This window comes from Ursus maritimus, unplaced genomic scaffold (assembly GCF_017311325.1).
Source record: "Ursus maritimus isolate PB19 unplaced genomic scaffold, ASM1731132v1 scaffold_6, whole genome shotgun sequence".
Lineage (NCBI taxonomy): Eukaryota > Metazoa > Chordata > Mammalia > Carnivora > Ursidae > Ursus > Ursus maritimus.
In genome coordinates this window covers 21,909,454-21,915,484 of record NW_024426774.1, presented here as the reverse complement: position 1 = coordinate 21,915,484, position 6,031 = coordinate 21,909,454, and positions in this window count along the sequence as shown.

Below are 6,031 nucleotides of genomic sequence, written 5' to 3'. Positions count from 1 at the left end.
CAGTAAGACAGACAGACTTAAGACAGACTTCCTGGGCACTCACTACATGCCGGTGCTGGTCTAAGCGTTTCATGTGTCCCAAATCACGGAGCGCTTCTGCCAGGCCCGGGACGTAGGCAGGAGCCCCATTTTGCAGAGAAAGAAACTGAGGTCAAGTGGCTTGCTCAAGTTCACGCCTCTAGTAAGTGGTGGAGGCAGCCTTTGACTCAGGCCGGCTGGCTCCAGAGCCCACGGGCCTCATCTCCCACAACAAGCCAATTAGCCAAGGGCTTGGTTTCACCGAAGCGGGCTCCAGTCTGGATAGTTCTGCGATTGCCGTGTGGCTGCCGGCACTTGGAGCAGGCAAGACTGGGGGGCTGCTGGCTCTGGGGGGGCTAGGGTGACAACAGGTGGGGGTGCCCCAGGGAGGCAGTGCGGGCAGGAAGGTGGGGGAGACAGGTGGAGGCAACTGTCTGGGTTGTGCAACCCGCCAGCCCACGTAGGCCGACAGCCTGGCTGTGGGGACGACTGCTCACCCCACCTGGGCCTGGGCTAGGGTGTCAGGAGTGGGCACTGAGGCAGGATAAGGGGCATCAGAGTCATCTGAAGCCTGGGCTGTGTGTGTGAGTGAAGGAATAAGCCCCTGAGGAGTCTTCCTCTGGATCCATCTGGCCACAGGAGGCCGACCCTTGCCCCAGACCTCGTGTCCCCAGGCACAACACCAGCCCCCAGCTGGGCTATGAAGTGAGCGCAAGGTAAAAATCCCTCCATAAACCTATTGGTACTTACGCACCCAAATGACTCCAAAGTTGTACCCTGGGAAGGCGGCCCTCTTATTCTGCGGGCACTGTTGTACTCAAAAGAGTTTTGGCCTACCCAGGAATGGCCCTCAGAGGCCTGCCGCCTGCCTTTGGCTCTCTGCAGTGGTGGCCTATCAGCTGTCTGAAAGGGCCAGGGGACCAAGACGGTGACGGGTGCACAGGACCCAGAGCAGGGCCTGGGATCTCATGCGTGGTGCTCAAGAGGGCTTCCGTCACTATTGACACCCACCCACCACCTTATTTCTGGGGCGCACCTGCTGCCTTCCTAGTTTTTACTCTATTGGCACCTGCCCAGACAGCCAAAGGTCATCGGGCGCTGGGGAGTCTCGTTTTGTGGCAAAAGTGTGATCATGGAGTAGAAGGGATGGATTTTCTTGGGTAGTCCCTAAATGGGCTCAAAGGGAACGTTCCAAAGAGAATCTTCAGAATGGAGAGACTTCTGTAGAGGGAGTGCTCCTTGGTGGCGTGAAGAATCGGGTGGTGGGCTCTGTTCTGGAGGAATGCGTATCTGTCACACCTTCCACACGCCGTGGCCCAGAGCAGGGAGGCTCATTCCGGTCATTTCCGGGTTGCCTGTGGGGCTACTTTGATTACCATGATTAGTCATAATTCATCAGGAGCCCAAGCATGACCTCTCAGACTTGTAAAGTGTGGCTCTTCCAAAGGGGTCAGAGATGACTGGAGGAGAAACGTAGGTGCCCCGAAGAAGCAGCACATGAGTTATGTTAGGAAATAACCCTTGGAGTTCCTTCGTATTTGCTGTGGACTCAGTTCATGGATCCTGTGCCTTTGGAAATATCCTGGTGACCTTCCTTAATAATTGCCACGACCATTTGCATCCCGTTTTCCCCAGGTATTAGGCCATTATTCCAACCAAGTGTGTTTTGGACTTTCACCTGAGAATATGGCACAGAGTTTTTGCGACTGTGGGGTTGGCCCTGGCTCACTCATCTGAAAACCAGTGGGTATTTATGTATATTTATGTAGCCACATAGATATAGGCCTATCTGCCTATACAAAGACTGCTTCAAAGCATCCTTTAATTGAGCGCACACGGACATGCAGAGCCCTCTGTGGTGAAGTCTAGCCTTGGAACCGGCAGACCTAGGCCTGACTCCTGCTTCCATCTGATCTCGGCCCAGCCCAACTGCTCCAAGCCCCTCTCCTCCTGCAGAAAACGGCAAAAACCAGGATATGAATGTCTTGTATACAGCAGATGCTCAATAAATCTCCCTCCATTTGGAGAAGCTGGATGAGGGAAGTGGAGAGAAACAGAGAGCCCTGGGCTCATTGCCTTTGTGTCATAAGGAAAAGGGCAGGGAGAGGGAGGAAGGGAGGAAAGGAGGCAGGGAGGGAGAGAAAGTAGCCGGGATGGATGCGTAGGTAAATATACCAGCTTCCTGGCCTTCCATAAGTTATTTCACCTCTTTGAGGCTCAGTTTCTTTATCTATAGAATGGGGATAAGAAGCTACCTCATTTAGTTGTTTTGAGGATTGAAAAAGACAATGTCTAAAAATAGCTAGCATGGAATTGATGACCATAGCTTGATAAGGGGGGCTACCGCCACGCCCAGCCACCCAGCACCCTTTGCTGTTTGGCATCTGGTCTACTCTCCTTTTACTCTACTGACACTGCACGTAAGCATCCCAGGTGGAAAAGCAAAAAGGTGAGGTTTCTTCTCGTTTTCATCTTAAAGAGCCCCAATGAATTGATTAGGATGCCGTGAACAGCATTAGACGCCGTGTGAGCCCGAGATGATGTTTCAAACATTGGCGCTAAGGAGAACCGTGGGTTGGGCCAGTCCCCGCGAACTAGGGCAGGTTCTGGGGCTGGCACTATTTATAGGCCCAAGCAAGAGGCAAACCGAGTGTGGTTATTTCTCTACCAAGGCTTTGCCTCCAAAACAAGAGCCTGTGGTCGTCAGGAACTGAAACTGAGTCAGAAGCAAAAGTGACCTGAGCTGCTCTGATTTTCCTGTGAGGGAGCAGGTGCCGGGGTGAATAAGCAGGTCACTGGGGTGTTTGCTCCCCGGCGTCCCCAGAGCCTGAAGTGCCACAGCCGGCATGGGGGGTGGGGGTGGCGGGAACTCCCACTAAGATTTCTCCTCTCTAATTTGCTAAAATCCAGGTGACTCATCATTTTGTCTTCCTAGTCATTCAGACAGGGTCACTCTTCCAAAGGCCACATTCATTGGCAGGACTTCTTAACAGGGACATTCTGACTTTTCAGAAAAAGGCCAAAGTCAACATCGGAAAATAATTTTTCTGGTCTGCAATAAGAATAGCCCCTATTTATCCAACTTTCCCGCGCGCCAAGCACCCTACTTGGTGCTTTATGTACAATTCTGATTTTATTCTCCCAACCCTACCTAGGTGGCAGATCTTTACTCCCATTTTACAGATGAGGAAAACAAAACGGACCCAGATTAAGTGAAGGCCCTCCCCGGAGTTGGCTCACCCCAGCGGGGGCTCCCACAACCACCCTCCCTGCTCTTGCCAGGCTTGCACCCCGTGACCTCACGCTGGTCGCTGGAAATCGGTCACAGTGGGAGTCTTTACAGCGTGGAAACTGGCCAACAGTTCAAATCGGGCCCCTCCTGTTTTTCTTGTCCTTTTTTAAACCGCCGAGGAACTGCTTATTGAATATTCACCAGCCACTAAGTGGGCAGAGCCAGGATTCAAATATAAGTCTCTCTCCTCAAGTTCATGATCTTTCTAGTTCATTCCCAGGAGCAAAGCGGCTCTCTATCGAGGAGCCAGGTCCTCAGGGAGCCGAGCGGCTGGGAGAGGGCTCAATGCTGGCTGCCCAGGGCCCTTGTGCCTCCGCCCCGGGACCCCCAGGAGGTGCCCAGGTATCATTAGTCAACACATCGGAGTCCTTCTCCTTGTCTGTGCTGAGCTAAAGATTCACCTGAAATTACAAGGGCTGACGAAGCTGGCGACAGGATTTACGAGGTAATAATCATGTGCTCTCCCATAAGGCACTTTTCTTCTTCAAAGCATTTTTTTGTCATTTACTAATTAGTCCTGGGCTGCACTCTGTATGCAGGTACGATGCTCGATGATGGGCTGAACGAGCAAGGAGTGTTTGAAAACACACAGGTGACTGTCACCCATTTACAAGCACTACTCGCTTCTATGGCTGGCGGTGGAGGCGGGGGGGGGGCAGCTCAAACTTACAAGGGCTGGTTTTGAATCCGTGGCATTGGAAACACGAGGCAGCCATTGTCCACCTTCTGTTGCTTGGTTTCCTTCTAAGAAAATCAGCCCCAACCCTCCTCCTGTGTGGTAAGGGGGATGAAGGTCTGTTTCAAATTCACATCGAGAAGAGTCAGTCTGTTTTAGGACAGAGATGGGGACATAGCTGAGCAGCAGCGCTGGGTCTAGAGCCAGGAGCCTGGGCTGAATCCGGACTCTGGCACCGAGTGGCTGGTGGCCGTGGGTAGCTCGCTTCACCTCTCTGATCTTGTTTCCTCGGCGGTGGAACAGGGGCCGCCCCAGCTGCTTGCTTACTTCCCAGGTCGGCTGGGAGATGCTCTGAGGCCAAGTGGGTGGCAGCACTTCCCGGCCACCGTGCCTGCTTTGCACCGTGCAGGGGTCTCCCCGCCGGCCCGGCCGGCCTGAGCATGTGCGCGCCGCTCGAGGTGGGCAGGGCAGGAGGGCCAGCCCCAGATCACACCGCCCGCTACTGGCTGCCGTCACGACGGCCTGACTATTCGAAATGCCGTGCAGGTCCAGGGTCCAGGCCGTGCAGACCTCACCCTGTCCCCACATCCGCCAACCACCCTCGGCTGGAACAGGCGCTGGACTCCCCTACTGGGTCTGAAACACACCCTGATGCCGTCAAGTCTCGGCTCTGTGGGCCGTGAGCCCCATCCATGCCCCTCCACGGGGGAGGTGGCCACAGCAGTCCTAAGTGACAGTGTCATGGGGCAGAGAGTGACACTTGGCACATGGCTGTGCCGAGGTAGAGCGGGCCGTCGGCTGGCCAGGGTGGTCAGCTGGCTTAGGGCTCAGAAGACTCACCTGGCGAGTGTTACCAACACCTGGATGTCCCAGCCCCGGCTGGTGAAAAACCGAGTCAGCAGAGCTGCAGGGGAGGCCCGGGCAGCAGTGCTTGAGACAGCTCCCCAGGGGAGCTGAGCCCTCGTATGACAGAGAAGGGACCCACTCGAGGTCACAGAGCCGGCTAAGGGCAGAGGTAGGGTGTGGACACAGGGCACTGGGCTTTTCTCTGTCATGGGAGTTCCCAAGCTTCCAGGGCAGGGGGCCAAGTACCCACACCGTGTAAGAACCCAGAGCTGGGCAGTCGTCCGGCTGGTAGCCAGCAGGGAGATCTGTCCGAGCTGTTCTCCTGCCTCCTGGAAATATTCCTGGGTGCTGGAGGATACAGGAAGGAGAGGTAGCCCTCCTTGGTCCCCACAACGGCCCTGAGCTTGTTCTCTTTCAGGCTCACGTGTAAAACCGGGTTCCAAGAACCACGAGGGGAACCAAGAGAATAGTGAGAGGCCCGTTAAACCCGACAGGTGGGCTGGGACGTCAGCTCTGCCTGGGAAGGCAGGTGGACTAAGGAAGCGCATGGGCCATGCAGGCCAGGTGCTTGTTTCTCTCACCTCTGCGCGTGCATCCTACTTCCCTACGTGGGAAGCCTCCAGGATGGGACAGTGCTAAATGGAACTGTAAACCTTGTCAAGGGGTCAGGCTGGCTGTCCTCAGCTTATAAGCTAAGGGAAGCCGTGTGATGGTAATGGAGAGGCCTGGCCCCCACCTCCAGGTTTACTCCCAATTTGCCTGGAGAGTTTCTGCAGCTCTTGGGCCTTACTTCTCTCGGTACTCGTCAGGGAGCGGCAGGGGAGAGGGCCGGGGGTGCAACAAGGGGAGTTCTGAGACCCCGTCTGGCTCTGATAATCCGTAAATACAGGACAAACGGAATTTCCTCAGGGTATCTGCCCCGGCTCTGTTCCTGGATGGCAGCAGAGAGGCCTGAGCCCGGATGTCACAGATGCGCCGGTGACGGCCCACAAGACCCAACCTTAGTCTTCCAGGTGTGGTGCGGACAGGGCTACAGAAGCCCGAACAGCTGGCCCATCAGCCTAGGGAGGGGTGAGTGACGTGAGAGAGGGAGGGACGGATTCACTGGCCCATTCCGCACACCTGAATGACTGCCTCTACGCACACGGCGCATGCATACACACAGGGAGCTGGAGGGGTGGGGTGGGCGGGCGATGCTG